Source organism: Mesoplodon mirus, assembly GCF_964341445.2.
Source record: "Mesoplodon mirus genome assembly, chromosome: 9".
NCBI lineage: Eukaryota > Metazoa > Chordata > Mammalia > Artiodactyla > Ziphiidae > Mesoplodon > Mesoplodon mirus.
Genome location: NC_138985.1, coordinates 36,138,926 through 36,158,066, shown reverse-complemented (window position 1 = coordinate 36,158,066; position 19,141 = coordinate 36,138,926). Strand labels below are relative to the sequence as shown.

The following is a 19,141-nucleotide window of genomic DNA, read 5'->3' as shown; positions in this document are numbered from 1 at the left end:
ACACTATGTTTCTGTAATTTGAGATATTCACCAAAATAGAGAAATGATTGTAAGATATACATGATAGAAATAAATCAATCAGCAAGACAAAGACAAAACCAAAATACAGCAATATGTATTTTCTTAAAAAAAATCACAAACTAAATATTTATTACCAATTTACTTTCCAAACAGTTCTACAGCATGTAGACGATTACAATATGAAAAAGTTCCTATTTGAATACAAGATGTTAAAAACCATAATATTTAAGTAAAAAGAAGATAACGTGCTATCTAGATATAGAAAATCAACCATACATTGAAGATTTTATCAGATCAAATTTGCTTCTCTATGAAAATCTAAGTGATGTTTGGAGCTCAGACTCAGTTATATTGTTTGAATTTCTCAGTTTTGCTGCAGTTTGAATATAAGACTAAGCCATAAAGATAAGTATTAGTAAAGAAAAAAAGTAAATGTTTTTATTCACCGCCTATAGTAATTTACAGGCTGTATTTTCTTAATTTGTCTTAATCCTTACACGTGCTTTAGCTCACCTTAGCTGAAAGTTAGTAAAAACATAACTACTTGTTGTTTCAGGAGGCATAGAAGTATTTTTAAATTATTTTTCTATGAAAAATTTCAAATTCAGGTAAGTTGAAAGAATTTGACAGTGATACATATTGGTCCTCAATCTATATTCTACAAATTTATAATTTTCTATAATTTATCACATATCTATCCATCCATTCCTCTTCATCCATCAACCATCTTTTTTTATGAATTCAAAGTAGATTTCAGACACCATCACACCATTCTCATATGATTAACAATGATATGAGTTCACTATTTGTGTATTTTTTCTATTCAGATGAAATTTATATACAATGAAATGCACTAATATTAAGTGTAGTATTCACTGAGTTGTGACAAATGATATACTCCTGTACCCCAAATGCCAATCAAGGTCAGAAACACCTCAGGAAGTTTTCTCCTGCCCTTTCCTAATCGATCCCTACACCCTTGTTCCCAGAGGAATCCACTGTTCTGAATTTTCCACAGTAGATTACTCTTGCCTATTCTAGAAACTCACATAAATGGAATTATACAATAGATGCTCCTTTGTTTAAATGTTTTTGAAATTCATCCATGTCATTGCATCTATCAGTAATTTGTTTCTTTTTATTTCTGAGAAGTATTTAACTGTATGGCTACACCACATTGTGTTATCTGTTCTCCTGATGATATGCACCTCAGCTTAAAAAAGCTGCTGTAGCCATTCTTGTTCAAGTCCAGTTGTGGCCATAAGCTTTCAGGTCTCTCAATTAAATAGCAATTAGTGGAATGGCTGGATCATAGGGTAGATATACGTTTGGTTTTATAAGAAACTGCCAGACCAATTTATATTCCAACCAAAACTGTATGAAGGAGAATGTTAAACAATGGATTGGGAGAGGAAGAGTCAAGATGGTGGTGTGGGAAGACGCGGAGTTAGGGTCTCCCCACAACCAAGGTGCCTGCTGGCCACGTTTGGGGGACTCTGACACCCAAGGAGACGGGAGGAACGCCAGTAGGATGTAGGGGGACTGAGGGGGGGAGGAGAAGTGGAGGCCAGACAGGATCGGTGCCCCTGAGGCTGGGGAAATCAGGAGAGGCAAGTGGGAGGGGCCCCCTGGGAGGAGCGGAACAGAAGCGGAGGGTGATTGCCCCACCCACTCAGACCCGAAGAGCCTGCTGAGCTCCCAGGCCAGTCCCCTGACCTCCAAGATCCCTTCCAGACCGCATGGGTCCTTGAGGGCATAGGAGGGAGGCTGGGGAGATCAGGAGAGGCAAGCGGGAAGAGCCATCCAGGAAGAGCGGGAGAGGAGTGGAGGGCGATTGCCTCACTCAAGCCCAGGAAGCCTACTGGGCTCCCAGGTAGCTTGCAGGATCTTGGTTCACAAGCCTTGGGTCAGGCCAGAGCTCCTGTGGTGGGAGCTCCAAGTCCAAACCACTGGACTAACAGAGAACCTCAGACCCCAAGGAATATTCATTGGAGGGGGGTCTCACAGAGTTCCTCATCTCAGCACCAAGACCCAACTCTGCCAAATAGCCTACAAACCCCAGTGTTGGAAGCCTCAGGCCAAACAACCAGTAAGACAGGAACACAATCCCATTCATTAAAAAAAATTTTTTTTAAAAAGACCACAAAAAAATAGGTCACAAATGAAGGAGCAAGGTAAAAACCTACAAGACCAAAAAAATGAAGAGAAAATAGGGGATCTACCAGAAAAATAATTCAGAGTTATGATAGTAAAGATGATCCAGAATCTTGGAAATAGAATGGAGGCACAGATTGAGGGAATATAAGAAATGTTTAACAAGATCTAGAAGAACTAAAGAACAAACAGAGATGAACAACACAATAACTGAAATGAAAAATACACTAGAAGGAATCAATAACAGAATAACTGAGGCAGAAGAATGAATAAGTGAGCTGGAAGACAAAATGGTGGAAATAACTGCCGAGGAGCAGAATAAAGATAAAAGAATGAAGAGAATTGAAGACAATATCAGAGACCTCTGGGACAACACTAAACGCACCAACATTCGAATTATAGGGGATCCCAGAAGAAGAAGAGAAAAAGAAGGGGTCTGAGAAAATATTTGAAGAGATTATAGTTGAAAACTTCCCTAACACGGGAAAGGAAATAGTCAAGTCCAGAAAGCACAGACAGTCCCATACAGGATGAACCCTAGGAAAAACATACCAAGACATATATTAATCAAACTATCAAAAATTAAATTCAAAGAAAAAATACCAGGCTTCCCTGGTGGCGCAGTGGTTGAGGGGTCCGCCTGCCGATGCAAGGGACACGGGTTCGTGCCCCACTCTGGGAGGATCCCACATGCCATGGAGTGGCTGGGCCCGTGAGCCATGGCCGCTGGGCCTGCGCGTCCAGAGCCTGTGCTCTGCAACAGGAGAGGCCACAACAGTGAGAGGCCCGCGTACTGCAAAAAAAAAAAAAAAAAAAAAAAAGAGACACATACCAGTGTTCATTGCAGCACTATTTACAATAGCCAGCACATGGAACCAACCTAAATGTCCGTCAACAGATGAATGGATAAAGAAGATGTGGCACATATATACAATGGAATGTTACTCAACCATAAAGAGAAATGAAACAGTTATTTGTAGTGAGGTGGATGGACCTAGAGTCTGTCATGCAGAGTGAAGTAAGTCAGAAAGAGAATGCAACAAATACGGTATGCTAACGCATATATATGGAATCCAAAAATATATATATATAATGGTACTGATGACCGTAGTTGCAGGGCAGGAATAAAGGGATAGACATAGAAAATGGACTTGAGGACATGGGGTGGGAGGGCAAAGCTGGGGCGAAGTGAGAGTAGCATTGACATAGATAATCACTACCGAATGTAAAATAGTTGGCTCGTGGGAAGCAGCTGCATAGTACAGGGAGATGGGCTCAGTGCTTTGCAGTGACCTAGAGGGATGGGATAGGGAGGGTGGGAGGGAGGCTCAAGAGGGAGGGGTTATGGGGACATGTGTATGCATATGGCTGATTCGCTTTGTTGTGCAACATCAACTAACACAGTATTGTGAAGTAATTATACTCCAATAAAGATCTATTAAAAAGTTTTTAAAAAACAAACAAAAAACACAGTGGATTGGCATAAACAAACTGAATGTTGATGAAGGCACTTTTGGTATTACGTAGAAGAAAAAATGTAGGAAGGTAAGACTGATAACAAGAAACTCAGAAAGCTATTAAAGTGTGGGAAAACTTTAAGGACCTAAACTAAGACATGAATAATAAAAACAGACATAAAAGATATTTAGGAGAAAGATGGAAATAAAACTTGATGATTGATAGAATGTTGATGGAGAGTAAGGAGAAAGAAATAGTATGGCATTGAGAAAAATGAGATTCCAGATGGAGCAGGTGTGGAAATGATGGAGATAGTTATTCTGCAGAGCTAAATGTGCAGTACTACATGAACACGGTCAAAAGTCAGCCAAAAAGTGCTGCTCAAGCATAGAGTATCCTGGGAATTGGGGGATCAAATTGATTAAGTTGGAAAAAAATTATAGGAAAGGGAGAGGCAGCAACCATGGGAGTGATATGTTCTTGAGGAATTCCTTTCTCTACTTTAAAAAATTCTTTTAACAATCAAAATAATTTTAATTACCTCATAATGATTATACACACCCATGTAATCTTACTTATACATAATGTAATTAAAAACAATAATCATTTAAATAATGCAAACATGATGAGTACACTTATGGTATACATTTGTTAATACAAGGAAAATATACAAGGAAAGCACCTATAAATGTTGCAGCACATCTAGTCTTGCTTGGCTCGGCAAGCCCCAGCATTGAGAATCAAACCTCCTTTTGAATATTTTAAGTCCATGTGTCTTTATCTCAGTCGGTATGAAGAACAATGCGGCTGCTGATGTTTTTAGTTTTTGACTCATTTTGATCTTCTCTTGCATTATGGCCACCTGACGTGAAAAAAGGGGCTCTTGATTTGCCCTTTGTTTCTGCCCTTTATCTTCCACTCCTAGTTTTTTAAAAAGATACTTTTTTTTGTTTACTTCTTAAATGATTTCTGATGAACAGCACATGGATAAACAATGAAGCAGAGGTAACGAACCATGGGAAAATAATGACAGTTATTGTTGTTCTACGTCCATGTGTTTTAACTCTATTAGGTCATTTGATACTTATAACATCTCCATATTCTCACCTTATGATGAGACACAGATATGTTAAATAATTTGCTCAGGGTCACACAGTTAGTAAGTGGTAGAGCTTAGCTGAATGCTGCAACAGCCCCCTAACCTAAACCTCTGTGCAGTTACTCTGCCATCATCTATGTGAAGACAGTTTACAAACTGTAAGACAGTTATATAAATAGGTAATGTTCAGTTGAGTTGAGTTAGAATTTAAAGGGTAATGTACTATCTTAAGAAGCAGAAAAGATTTGAAGATGAATGACAAAGCCCTGCCTCAAAAGAACTTTGTGAAGAAACATCCTATATCGCAAAGAATAATTCAGGGCAGGTGAGACGGTATAACTACTTTAATTGAAGTCTAAACAAAATATTGTGGAAACCCAGAAGACGGATTTCCACTGGAAGAATTTAAAGAAAGTACTTTTGGAAAATCATTGAAAAGGATCTTGAAAACTTGGCATGATTCTTCATAGAGAATTTGCATGAAAGAATGAAAGTTCTGAGAATCCAGAGTGATAAGAGAGGACGATACAGAGGGAAATGCAATGGGAGGTGAGCCTAGAATTATACAGGGGGGCACTGGATAGTGAAGACCTTGAATGCCTTTTAAAGGAGTCTGAAGTGGTAGAAAGCATCAAGGTTTTCCACTAATTTTTTATTAAAGTTAAAAGCTGATCTCTTTATTAAAATAGTAAATAATAATCAAATAGTGTATGTGTATATGCAACCTAGAGACATTACAAAAATTACAGAATACATAGGTATAAATATTTGATGCTGCTTGATGCAGTAGGAAAACTCAGCTCTTGTTCACATCCTAGCTTTGCCAGTTTCTAGTTTGCATTTTGAGCATTTGTTGAGGCTCAATGTCAGAGTTTCTTTCTGGGATGAGTGTGGCTTAAAATAATGTATAAGAAGGACAAGGAAGGGGCAAAATAAACAGTACTTTTTATTTTCACTTACCATTTGTGCTCATCTTCCATTCTAATCAGCCCTTCTCTCTTTCCTGGCATGATTCATTTTGAACCTTTCTTCGGGTTAAACTATCCCAAGAGCTGTTCATAGTTTCCCAGCCAGCTAAGCATCAAAAGTTTTTCCAGGCCTGTTCCTTGGCAGCCAGAGGTTTTTCTATTCCACAGCCAAAAATGATATATCCATTATGCTTAGGCTGTTAGCTAAGAATGTGAGATGACCTTATGCTGCATTCCCTGCATTCCCAATGTGCTGGAAGTTCCCATTCACGGTCTTCTGATTCTTCGGGGCCTTTTTTCCCCCTTATGTTGCATCAAAGCTGAAAGGGGAAGAAACTAGTCACTATGGTTGCCATCCTGGTGCACTGGCCTTCATCTGGTGAGGATTTTTCCCCATCAGCAACTTGTAAGTATTTTGAAGTCTAAGGCTGTGATACTGGAAATATTTTTTTTAATTGTAAAAATGAAGTTATATGATTTACATAATACAATTGGTCTTCTTCTCAGTTGTCTTTAACAGGTTTATAGCTTTCTTATCAGCTGGCTTCTGATTCAGCTTGCTTTCATTAGCAATCTAAGTTTCTGTTATGATTAACTATTTTTTTTCCCTTTTTTTTTTTTTTTTTTGGTGGCACCACGCAGCTTGCAGGATCTTAGTTCCCTGACCAGGGATCGAACCCGGGCCCCCAGCAGTGGAAACATGGAGTCTTAGCCACTGGACGGCCAGGGAATTCCCACCATTAACTTTAAAACATATATTCAGGGCTTCCCTGGTGGCGCAGTGGTTGAGAGTCCGCCTGCCGATGCAGGGGACACGGGTTCGTGCCCCGGTTCGTGCCCCGGTTCGTGCCTGCGTGTCTGGAGCCTGTGCTTCGCAACAGGAGAGACCACAATAGTGAGAGGCCTGTGTACCACCAAAAATATATATATATATATATATATATATATATATATATATTTACTTAGGATATTTCTCAAAGTTTTATAAACAGTGTTCTAAAATAATAACAGCTAGCAATTTTGAAGCCCTGTGATATAGTGGTATAGATAGGGAGGGAGATGATAGACAGACAGACAGACATATGTGTATATGTAGGTGTAGATGTATATATATTTTCTAATGTAATTCTCCCAGCACCCCTCAGAGACATGGGCTTCTGACAGATAAAGAAACTGAGGCTAGTTGACGTTAATTAATTTTTTGAAGTTACAAGTCTAGTGAGTGGGAGAAGCCTCGTTTCTATCAAGTTTTCTTTGACTCCTATCACAGAAGTTTTTATATATGTACAATGAAGTAAGAATTTGTTTATTTTTATGTTGTTATTTCAAGGTATATATTTAGTAAGGATTTTCCTTCCTACATAGTCATAATGTCAGTGAAATCACCTTTTAAGTGTGACGAGAACAAGAGTGTATATGTTTTTTTGTGAACTGTGTGAATTTTCAAGCCTTCCTTTCCTCTCATAGGTGGTGTTAGGATTGATTCACAGAGTTAGATAATTAGGGCTGTTCTGCAGTGGGTTTTTTTTCCTTCTATTCTGGTCTAGAACCCCCTAACATGCTTTACAAGAGGATTGTCTGAATGTTTCACGGTGTGAAACTAACTACTCCTCTTAAAGTTGCACAAGAGAGTTTATAATCATTAATTCCATCCTCTATCCAGATGAACTATCTGTAATTTATGTCCTAGAAAACCAATATATGTCCTATCTTTTAAATTTATAGGTACTCCAAAAGCCTTAATTAATCATCCAGTAGATTTGATTCATTTTCAGAAAAAATATTTCTACAATTTTAGTTGGATGTTTTTGTTCTTTGGGTATTGTCGGTGGAAGGGAGAAGTCCAGTCAAATGCTGGTCAGAATTTTGCCATACTAGTGAATCCTATTGATCCTAATGCTGAGAGCAGCAAAATGTGTTCATTATTTAAATAAGCTCAAGCTGCCAAATGAATCATACAGGCAGCCGTATGTCCTGTGCCAGCGTGTCATTTTCATTAAGTGTGAGATTGCACCTGAAGGACAGTTTAATTTGCAGGTGCTAAAAATATTTCGACAGAGTGGTACTGTTACAAGTAGCAGGTGGTGCCCAAACGTGACTTTGGCAAGAAATGCTATCTGTGGGATGAGGTGTAGAAGAATGTCAAGGGGGTAGTAACAGAGATAAAGGGGGAAAGAAAAGAAAGTGTATTTACTCACCATTTATTGCTATTATGATTAAAGATGCCATGCTTCGCATGATAGCATTGGCCCAAGAGTATTAAATATGGTTCTTTGTTCAGCTTCTACCCTGTGCTCAGGGGCATTGCAAAAGTAGCACAGTACCTGTAAAGACAAAGTTTCTTCCCCAAAGGTATACCATTTAAGCTGTCCAGATGAGAGAATCTTTCCCACTCTATTTACCCTTTGTAGTGTTTACATTGCAGTTGTATACTGGCAAGATTAATGCACTTTGATCTTGCTTAAATGGATTTTGCCCTTTTCTTTTGATGTTCAGCTTTGAATACACATACACATCTACTTCCTGCTTCACATTGCAAGAAATATTTTCAAATTGTACAAGGTCAAAGATTTTGTTAAATCATTGTCACTTGGGATTTTGTGAACTTTACAAAGTAGAGAACTGTACAGGGTTGCAATGTGGAGAGGTATCTAGGGGCATTGTAACTGTTTACATTATTAAAAAATCTGTAAATATGTGTCTGTTAGTTTCAATGGACTTGGGCCATATTGAAATCAGGAATTTTATCTGAGAACTGGAAATAGACAATCTCTGATTTAAAGGGTTACAGAACACAAATTTTAAAAGAAAAAGTAACTAGTGGGTTTGGGTTTTTCATTGCTGCTTGCCATTTGCTGGAAGTAACTGGAAGTAGAATAACTTCCTTTGTGAATACCATGAATTTTCTTAGATTCCTAAGGAAAACTAATAAAGTAGGTCAATCTGAATGAATTTTGGTAAAACTTTTCCATGCGGAGTTTTTGATCACACAGCAAGTTATTGAATTGCTTGAAGCTTCTCAGGACAGTGGTAATCTCTGACCCCTAACATATGCATTGTTCTTAGCTTCTTAAAAAGGAGAGACATGCTTTCTGATATTTTAATCCAATTGATGAAATCTAATTTTGAAAAATTGCAAACAGATAATCTTTTTTTTACTGCATTAATTACCTAATACAAAAGGATGCAATCAGAAAAAGAAAAGCTTCTTCCAAGTTCAAAGAACATTTATAACATTTCAGAAGAACATTCTGAAAACCCACTATTGCATAATAACTCTTAGAAATAGTTGCAATTTAGAGAAGCATGTCTAAGCATTTCTTTAACCAGGAACCTTTGTTAAGGCTATGATGAGTTCTGTTCATCCCCAAAGCTTCAATGAACTATGTCAAAAAGCAAGAAAATGTGATTCTTTAAAACAAAAAAACTTACACATTTTAGTTCAGCAAATTCATTTGTTTATTAATTAATTCATTTATTTAGGAGTGATGTTCTATTTCAGAAATGATACTTATACTGGAAGAACTAGGAAAATATAGAGAGATCAGCTTACAAGAATAGAGGGGAAAGAAAACAAATTATTAAATAGAGTTTTATGGATTCTGATTGAGGAATATGCACCAGGTGCCAGGGAACGGTTTGTATGTTAAAGGGTGGTAGACCATACAAGGTGGTTTGGAGAAGGTGAGGCCAGAAGCAGGGAAAACGTTGAATGTGGCTGCCAGGAGAGAAGAGATAAGGACCTACATTTGGGTAGCTGCAGTGAGATAGATTCAAAATAAATTTTTAGTATATATAGAAGCTGAAGGTAAGAGAGGGAGAAATACAGGACAAATGCCTATCATAACAAAAATGAGGATGAACACAATAGAAAAAGAATTAAGTGATATAGAAGAGGTAGAAGCAAACTTTCCTCCATGTTCTGTGAGATAAATGCCTGTGAAGATGGTAGATGTGTTGTCTTCTAGAATGATATGCAGGTTCACTAAGGGGCTAAAGAAGGGAAACTGTGGTCAGTTCTACTGGAAGGTAAGTCAAGGTTAGTTCGTGGATGATGTGGATTGCCCTTAGTTTATTTTCTGTATCAGAGACAGTGTGAAGAATGAAACTGACAAGGTTTCTTACTTTCCTCTTGTGCTAGAAAGTTCTGAACCAAAACCGTGGCCCGTCTTAAGCAGGTGTATTGATGAATGTAGTATCTCCTTTTAGCCCTGTTACTGACCCAGAGTAATATCAGCCCTATTGCCCTTTCTGCTTGCCACATCTTAATTTATGCTACTTTGTCATATCCTATGACACTTGAAATCTGTTCTGGAAAATATATGGTGTAGATGCATTTGTATTTATTTCTGTAGCACTGCATGGATGATTGCTTAGAAGAAATAGATAATACATGTGGAAGACCAGTTAGATGATTCCCAAAATATAACTGTTAAGTGAAAAGAATAAGAATTGTGCTGGCAAATTTAAGACTATAAAACAGATAGAAGAAGTGAAAACAATAGCAGGTATAAGTTTGATAATAAATTTAGAGTAGAGAACAGAAGTCCTGCAGGAGATGGGGGCAATGTAAGGTAAAAACACATTTTATATCTATGTGCTGCTCTCGACATTAACCAAAATGGAACGGTAAGAGCAGAAACAGTTTTTAAGGAAAAGTTGACAAGTTCTTTGCTAGGCATGATGAATTAAAGTTGCAGTGAGATATCTAAGTAGAAAATTTTTGCCAAAATTTTGAAGTGCAGAATTGGATGTAGGAAGAAAAGAAAGGTTTATATAGTTTGGTGATATTCAAGCATTATAAGTGTATAAATCCCCAAAGAAAAAAACTTTAAAAATAAAGAAAATTAAGAATATTAAAATAATGGTAGCAATACTAGGAGATGACTTTATTTATAGGAGTAGAAAGAAATAAAAGTGCCCCCACAAAATTTAAGGAATGTCTATATTTAGGGATTTAGGAAAAGAGAGCCCTAAAGGAAATTATGAAGATTTGATTATTAACAATTCAGGCTCAGAGACAAAAAAGCCACAAACCAGAGAAGCAATAAAAATTTGGGGGAAGATCTGAATATTTCATTGTGTCAGTGGCTAAAGACAACCAAAGGAGGATGATTACCAATTTGCTGATTTGGTGGTTTCTGTTGTTTCTCATTAAGAACACTACCAATGGTGAAAGTTGCCAAAATCTATAGACAGCAAAGAGTTGAGAAGCAAGTGGTAACTGGGGCAGGAAGTATATGTACTCTCCCAAGAAGTTCTTTGGCTTAATGGGTGCAAGAAACCACAATAGATTCCATGGAGTGTCCGTGGAAGTTTTCTGGTTTTCTTTTTCTTTCTCAGGATAAAAAGATTTAAAATATTGATAATTCAACAAAAGATTGCCTTCTTCCGTTCATTTTACAGCTCCCCAGTTGCTAGATTTCTTCCTGCTTTTCATCACTTTTCTCAGGACTCCACTCTATCCTCTTTTATCTTTTTATTCTATACCCTCCTAATCACCCCCATTGACTTTACTTTAAAATAGCTTCAACTATAGGCCTCTTTTCTAAGCTCTTTTTTTAATTTTTGCATTTTCTTTACTTTTTTTTATACAGCAGGTCCTTATTAGTCATCAATTTTATACACATCAGTGTATACATGTCAATCCCAATCTCCCAATTCATCCCCCCACCCCCACAACCCCCCGCTGCTTTCCCCCCCTTCGTGTCCATACGTTTGTTCTCTACATCTGTGTCTCAATTTCTGCCCTGCAAACCAGTTCATCTGTACCATTTTTCTACGTTCCACATATATGCGCTAAAATACGATATTTGTTTTTCTCTTTCTGACTTACTTCACTCTGTATGACAGTCTTTAGATCCATCCATGTCTCAACAAATGACCCAATTTCGTTCCTTTTTATGGCTGAGTAATATTCCATTGTATATATATACCACATCTTCTTTATCCATTCATCTGTCGATGGTCATTTAGGTTGCTTCCATGACCTGGCTATTGTAAATAGTGCTGCAGTGAACGTTGGGGTATATGTGTCTTTTTGAATTATGGTTTTCTCTGGGTATATGCTCAGTAGTGGGATAGCTGGGTCATATGGTAATTCTATTTTTATTTTTTAAGGAACCTCCGTACTGTTCTCCATAGTGGCTGTATCAATTTACATTCCCACCAACAGTGCAAGAGGGTTCCCTTTTCTCCACACCCTCTCCAGCATTTGTTGTTTGTAAATTTTCTGATGATGCCCATTCTAACTGGTGTGAGGTGATACCTCATTGTAGTTTTGAGTTGCATTTCTCTAATAATTAGTGATGTTGAGAAGCTTTTCATGTGCCTTTTGGCCATCTGTATGTCTTCTTTGGAGAAATGTCTATTTAGGTCTTCTGCCCATTTTTGGATTGGGTTGTTTGTTTTTTTAATATTGAGCTGCATGAGCTCTTTATATATTTTGGAGATTAATCCTTTGTCCGTTGATTCCTTTGCAATCCCATTCTGAGGGTTGCCTTTTCTCCCATTCTGAGTGTTGTCTTTTCATCTTGTTTATGGTTTCCTTTGCTATACAAAAGCTTTTAAGTTTCATTAGGTCCCATTTCTTTATTTTTGTTTTTATTTCCATTACTCTAGGAGGTGGGTCAAAAAAGATCTTGCTGTGATTTATGTCAAAGAGTGTTCTTCCTATGTTTTCCTCTAAGAGTTTTATAGTGTCCAGTCTTACATTTAGGTCTCTAATCCACCTTCAGTTTACTTTTGTGTATGGTGTTAGGGAGTGTTCTTAATTCATTCTTTTACATGTAGCTGTCCAGTTTTCCCAGCACCACTTATTGAAGAGACTCTCTTTTCTCCATTGTATATCCTTGCCTCCTTTTTCATACATTAGTTGACCATAGATGCGTGGGTTTATCTCTGGGCTTTCTATCTTGTTCCATGGATCTGTGTTTCTGTTTTTGTGCCAATACCACATTGTCTTGATTACTGTAGCTTTCTAGTACAATCTGAAGTCAGGGAGCCTGATTCCTCCAGCTCCGTTTTTCTTTCCCAAGATTGCTTTGGCTATTCGGGGTCTTTTGTGTCTCCATATAAATTTTAAGATTTTTTGTTCTACTTCCGTAAAAAATGCCATTGGTAATTTAATAGGGATTGCATTGAATCATAGATTGCTTTGGGTAGTATAGTCATTTTCACAATATTGATTCTTCCAATCCAAGAACATGGTATATCTCTCCATTTGTTTGTATCATCTTTAATTCCTTTCATCAGTGTCTTATAGTTTTCTGCATACAGGTCTTTTGTCTCCTTAGGTAGGTTTATTCCTAGGTATTTTATTCTTTTTGTTGCAATGGTAAATCGGAGTGTTTCCTTAATTTCTCTTTCAGATTTTTCATCATTAGTGTATAGGAATGCAAGAGACTTCTGTGCATTAATCTTGTATCCTGCAACTTTACCAAATTCATTGATTAGCTCTAATAGTTTTCTGGTGGCATCTTTAGGATTCTCTATGTATAGTATCATGTCATCTGCAAAGAGTGACAGTTTTACTTCTTCTTTTCCAACCTGCATTCCTCTTATTTCTTGTTCGTCTCTGATTGCCGTGGCTAGGACTCCCAAAACTATGTTGAATAATAGTGGTGAGAGTGGACATCCTTGTCTTGTTCCTGATCTTAGTGGAAATGCTTTCAGTTTTTCACCATTGAGAATGATGTTTCCTGTGTTTTTTTCTTAAATGGCCTTTATTATGTTGAGGTAGGTTCCCTCTATGCCCACTTTCTGGAGAGTTTTTATGATAAATGGGTGTTGAATTTTGTCAGAAGCTTTTTCTGCATCTGTTAGGATGATCATATGGTTTTTATTCTTCCATTTGTTAGTATGGTTTATCACATTGATTGATTTACGTATATTGAATCCTTGCATCCTGGGATAAATCCCACTTGAGCATGGTGTATAATCCTTTTAATATGTTGTTGAATTCTGTTTGCTAGTATCTTGTTGAGGATTTTTGCATCTATATTCATCAGTGATATTGGTCTGTAATTTCTTTTTTTGTAGTATCTTTGTCTGGTTTTGGTATCAGGGTGATGGTGGCCTCATAGAATGAGTTTGGGAGTGTTCCTTCCTCCGCAGTTTTTTGGAAGAGCTTGAGAAGGATGGGTGTTAGCTCTTCTCTAAATGTTTAATAGAATTCACCCGTGAAGCCATCTGGTCCTGGACTTTTGTTTGTTGGAAGATTTTTAATCACAATTTCCATTTCATTACTTGTGATTGGTCTCTTCATATTTTCTGTTTCTTCCTGTTTCAGTCTTGGAAGGTTATACCTTTCTAAGAACTTGTCCATTTCTTCTAGGTTGTCCATTTTATTGGCATAGATTTGCTTGTAGTAGTCTTTTAGGATGCTTTGCATTTCTGCATTTCTGCCGTGTCCGTTGTAACTTCTCCTTTTTCATTTCTAATTTTATTGATTTGAGTCCTCTTCCTCTTTTTCTTGATGAGTCTGACTAATGGTTTATCAATTTTGTTTATCTTCTCAGAGAACCAGCTTTTAGTTTTATTGATCTTTGCTATTGTTTTCTTTGTTTCTATTTCATTTATTTCTGCTCTGATCTTTCTGATTCCTTTCCTTCTGCTAACCTTGGATTTTGTTTGTTCTTCTTTCTCTAGTTCCTTTAGGTGTAAGGTTAGATTGTTTATTTGAGATGTTTCTTGTTTCTTTAGGTAGGCTTCTATAGCTATAAACTTCCCTCTTGAACTGCTTTTGCTGCATCCCATAGGTTTTGGATCGTCGTGTTTTCACTGTCATTTGTCTCTAGGTATCTTTTCATTTCCTCTTTGGTGTCTTCAGTGATCTCTTGGTTATTTAGTAACGTATTGTTGAGCATCCATGTTTTTATGTTTTTTACATTTTTTCCCCTGTAATTTATTTCTAATCTCATAGTGTTGTGTTCAGAAAAGATGCTTGATATGATTTTGATTTTCTTAAGTTTACTGTGGCTTGATTTGTGACCCAAGATGTGAACTATCCTGGAGAATATTCTGTGTGCACTTGAGAAGAAAGTGTAATCTGCTGTTTTTGGATGGAATGTCCTATAAGTATCAATTAAATCTATCTGGTCTATTGTGTCATTTAAAGCTTCTGTTTCCTTATTTTTTTTCATTTTGGATGATCTGTCCATTGGTGTAAGTGAGGTGTTAAAGTTCCCCACTATTACTGTGTTATTGTCGATTTCTTCTTTTATAGTTCTTAGCAGTTGCCTTATGTATTGAGGTGCTCCTATGTTGGGTGCATATATATTTAAAATTGTTATATCTTCTTCGTGGATTGATTCCTTGATCATTAGGTAGTGTCCTTCCTTGTCTTTTGTAACATTCTTTATTTTAAAGTCTACTTTATCTGATACTGCTACTCTAGCTTTCTTTTGATTTCCATTTGCATGGAGTATCTTTTTCCATCCCCTCACTCTCAGTCTGTATGTGTCCCTAGGTCTGAAGTGGGTCTCTTGTAGGCACCGTGTATATGGGTCTTGTTTTTGTATCCATTCAGCAAGGCTGTGTCTTTTGGTTGGAGCATTTAATCCATTCACGTTTTAAGTAATTATCTATATGTATGTTCCTATGACCATTTTCTTGATAGTTTTCGGTTTGTTTTTGTAGGTCCTTTTCTTCTCTTGTGTTTCCCACGTAGAGAAATTCCTTTAGCATTTGTTGTAGAGCTGGTTTGGTGGTGCTGAATTCTCTTTGCTTTTGCTTGTCTGTAAAGCTTTTGATTTCTCCATCGACTCTGAATGAGCTCCTTGCCGGATAGAGTAATCTTGGTTACAGGTTCTTCCCTTTTATCACTTTATGTATATCATGCCACTCCCTTCTGGCTTGTAGAGTTTCTGCTGAGAAATCAGCTGTTAACCTTATGGGAGTTCCCTTGTATGTTATTTGTCGTTTTTCCCTTGCTGCTTTCAATAATTTTTCTTTATTTTTAATTTTTGCCAGTTTGATTACTGTGTGTCTCGGTGTGTTTCTCCTTGGGTTTCTCCTGTATGGGACTCTCTGCGCTACCTGGACTTGGGTGGCTATTTCCTTTCCCATGTTAGGGAAGTTTTCGACTATAATCTCTTCAGATATTTTCTTGGGTCCTTTCTCTCTCTCTTCTCCTTCTGACAGGCCCATAATGCAAATGTTGTTGCACTTAATGTTGTCCCAGAGGTCTCTTCGGCTGTCTTCATTTCTTTTCATTCTTTTTTCTTTATTCTGTTCTGCAGCAGTGAATTCCACCATTCTGTCTTCCAGGTCACTTACCCATTCTTCTGCCTCAGTTATTCTGCTATTGATTCCTTCTAGTGTATTTATCATTTCAGTTATTGCATTGTTCATCTCTGTTTGTCCGTTCTTTAATTCTTCTAGGTCTTTGTTAAACATTTCTTGCATCTTCTCGGTCTTTGCCTCCATTCTTTTTCTGAGGTCCTGAATCATCTTCACTATCATTATTCTGAATTCTTTTTCTGGAAGGTTGCCTATCTCCACTTCATTTAGTTGTTTTTATGGGGTTTTATCTTGTTCCTTCATCTGGTACATAGCTCTCTGCCTTCTCATCTTGTCTATCTTTCTGTGAATGTGGTTTTCGTTCCACAGGCTGCAGGATTGTAGTTCTCCTTGCTTCTGCTGTTTGTCCTCTGGTTCATGAGGCTATCTAAGAGGCTTGTGCAAGTTTCCTGATGGGAGGGACTGGTGGTGGGTAGATCTGACTGTTGCTCTGGTGGGCAGAGCTCAGTAAAACTTGAATCCGCTTGACTGCTGATGGGTGGGTCTGGGTTCCCTCCCTGTTGGTTGTTTGGTCTGAGGCAACCCAGCACTGGAGCCTACCTGGGCTCTTTATGGGGATAATGGCAGACTCTGGGAGGGCTCATGCCAAGGAGTACTTCCCAGAACTTGTGCTGCCAGTGTCCTTGTCCCCACGGTGAGCCACAGCCACCTCCTGCCTCTGCAGGAGACCCTCCAACACTAGCAGGTAGGTCTGGTTCAGTCTCCCCTGGGGTCACTGCTCCTTCCCCTGGGTCCTGATGTGCACACTACTTTGTGTGTGCCCTCCAAGAGTGGAGTCTCTGTTTCCCCCCATCCTGTTGAAGTCCTGCAATCAAATCCCACTGGACTTCAGAGTCTGATTCTCTAGGAATTCCTTCTCCCGTTGCCAGACTCCCAAGTTGGGAAGCCTGACGTGGGGCTCAGAACCTTCACTCCAGTGGGTGGACTTCTGTGGTATAAGTGTTCTCCAGTCTGTGAGTCACCCACCCACCAGTTATGGGATTTGATTTTACTGTGATTGCACCCCTCCTACCATCTCATTGTGGCTTCTCCTTTGTCTTTGGATGTGGGGTATTTTTTTTGTTGAGTTCCAGTGTCTTTTTGTCAATGATCGTCCAGCAGCTAGTTGTGATTCTGGTGTTCTCGCAAGAGGGAGTGAGAGCACATCCTTCTACTCCGCCATCTTGGTTCCTCCCTCTCCAAGCTCTTGTATTTCCTGATCTAATGTATAACTTCACAAGCATCTGCCTCTAAAGATGCACTAAACTGAGCTAGTCTTCCTTCCACATCTCGTATCTATTCTTCCTCAAGTGTTCCTTCTTGGTAAATGATTCCTATCCCACCAGTTGTTTAAATTGGTCTTTCCTTTAATTTTACCATGATTTTTCTTACTGCTTCTCACATTCAACATCTTATCAGTGAACGTAATCCATTGGTTCTACTTTCCCATAATCTCTGCATATGTCTCCTCTGTCATACAAGTCCACATCACTGTCATTTCTCACCGGTCTTCTAAGTAATCTTCCTGCCTTCATTCTTGCCTCAGTATATATTTTTTTCCTACAGCAGCCAGTGATCTTCTTAAAATAGAAACCTGGTAATGTCATTACTAGGTTTAAAATACCTCATTGGCTTCCCTTTTAACCATTAGGGCAATAAACTCCTGAACAATAAACGTCCTTCTGCTGACCTCTGCTTAACTTTCTGTCATCCTCTCTGACCACCTCTCTCTCCTGTTGCACAACATTCTCTGTTGTTTCTGTGACCTTGCACCTGTGTTTCTTCTACCTGGGAAACTCTTATTCTTCAGGTCTCGAATTACATGTCATATCTTCTGAGAAAAACTTTCCCTAATTCCTTCAAAGCAAGATCAGTTGTCCCTTTTATTTCTCACTGCATTCGTTCCAAACTCATTTTTGCTTGTTATGTGCAATTTGATAATTGCTCTGTTTAACTGTTAGTATTCCCTCACAGATAGCATCATGTAGGCAGAAAACATTTCATCACAATATCCCCTAATCTTCTACAATTCAGGGCATAGAGTAAATGATTAGGAGATATTTGATAAATGAAAATATAAATGTAAGTGATTACATGAAGAATAGAGATTGCTTATTGGAGCAACATTCTGTAGATTATTAGATTGAGAGCAAATAGAGAGAGACCTTATATATATAATGGAAGGGAAATAATTCTTCCACAAAAGGACGAAAAGAACAATTGTGGGGGGTGTGAAGGAAGGAAAAGGAGGGAGTTCTTACTGAATGGCCTTGGTCTCAGCAGTATAACAAATTAGAAAGTCCATCTTTGGTGGGTAGATTGAGAGATGGCACATTAGTTGTTGTGAAGACAGAATGATTTTAAACAGTAGCTGATAATAAGTCTAAGGTGAGCCACTAAAAGTAAATGAAATAATTACTTAGCAACACTAGAATTCTTGTTGAGGATAAATAACTTGAATTTATGGCAAATCCATTTACTACAATTATATGGTTTTCTCCATCCTGGCTTAGGTGTATGGTAGCAAAGGAGAAAAAAGTTCTGGGATTTCATAGGCAGGTAAGTGGAGGTTTAGGAGGCCAAGAGGTTCTAGGGTGATAATGAAGACAATTAGAATGACTGGTTAGAATGTTCATGTGATAAAGAGGGGAATTCACCAGAGGGGAGGGGAATAGACTGAAAGAATAAGAGGGGCAAGGAAGGGAGAGGCAGACTTCGGAGCATAAGTAGAAAATGAACAGTGAGCAGAGATTTTGGCCAAAAAAAAAAAAAAAAGATTTTCTAAATTTGAAATATTAGAAGAATGGCTTCTTTTAAATTTTTGGAAGACATCAACTAAAGACCTAATTTATTTTGAAATTAGAGTGAATGTTTTTTTCAAGTATAAGATATAACCTAAATTTCTTGAAGACAAGTAAACATTGTTTTTCTTTGATAATCTCTTTTACTGTTTTGATATATTTGGCTTTTGTTTTCTATGCCTAATGGTATTTTTTGTCTGTATCTGAAGCTATGTCAAACTGTTAATTCACCTACCAAATCTTCTGTGTCTGTAGTATCAGATACTAAAGGAGAGACTAGAATTGAAGACCCTTTTAACAATTAATGTACTTGATAACTTGTTTGAATTATTTCCTACTAGAGTCCACATTTGTAAGAT

General features: G+C 37.8%; 1 protein-coding gene and 1 long non-coding RNA gene across 5 annotated transcripts in view; one reads left to right on the top strand and one right to left on the bottom strand.

Moving 5' to 3' along the window:
• LOC309810363 overlaps window positions 1–5,754 on the bottom strand; it is a 67,298-nt gene extending 61,544 nt beyond the window's left edge. The window contains exon 1 of the long non-coding RNA XR_014294972.1: window positions 5,693–5,754. This is a non-coding gene — a long non-coding RNA (uncharacterized lncRNA). The remainder of the gene's footprint in view (window positions 1–5,692) is intronic.
• Window positions 1–19,141, top strand: part of SEMA3A (semaphorin 3A) — a 504,012-nt gene that overhangs the window by 429,547 nt on the left and 55,324 nt on the right. The gene's annotated exons all lie outside the window — the stretch shown is intronic.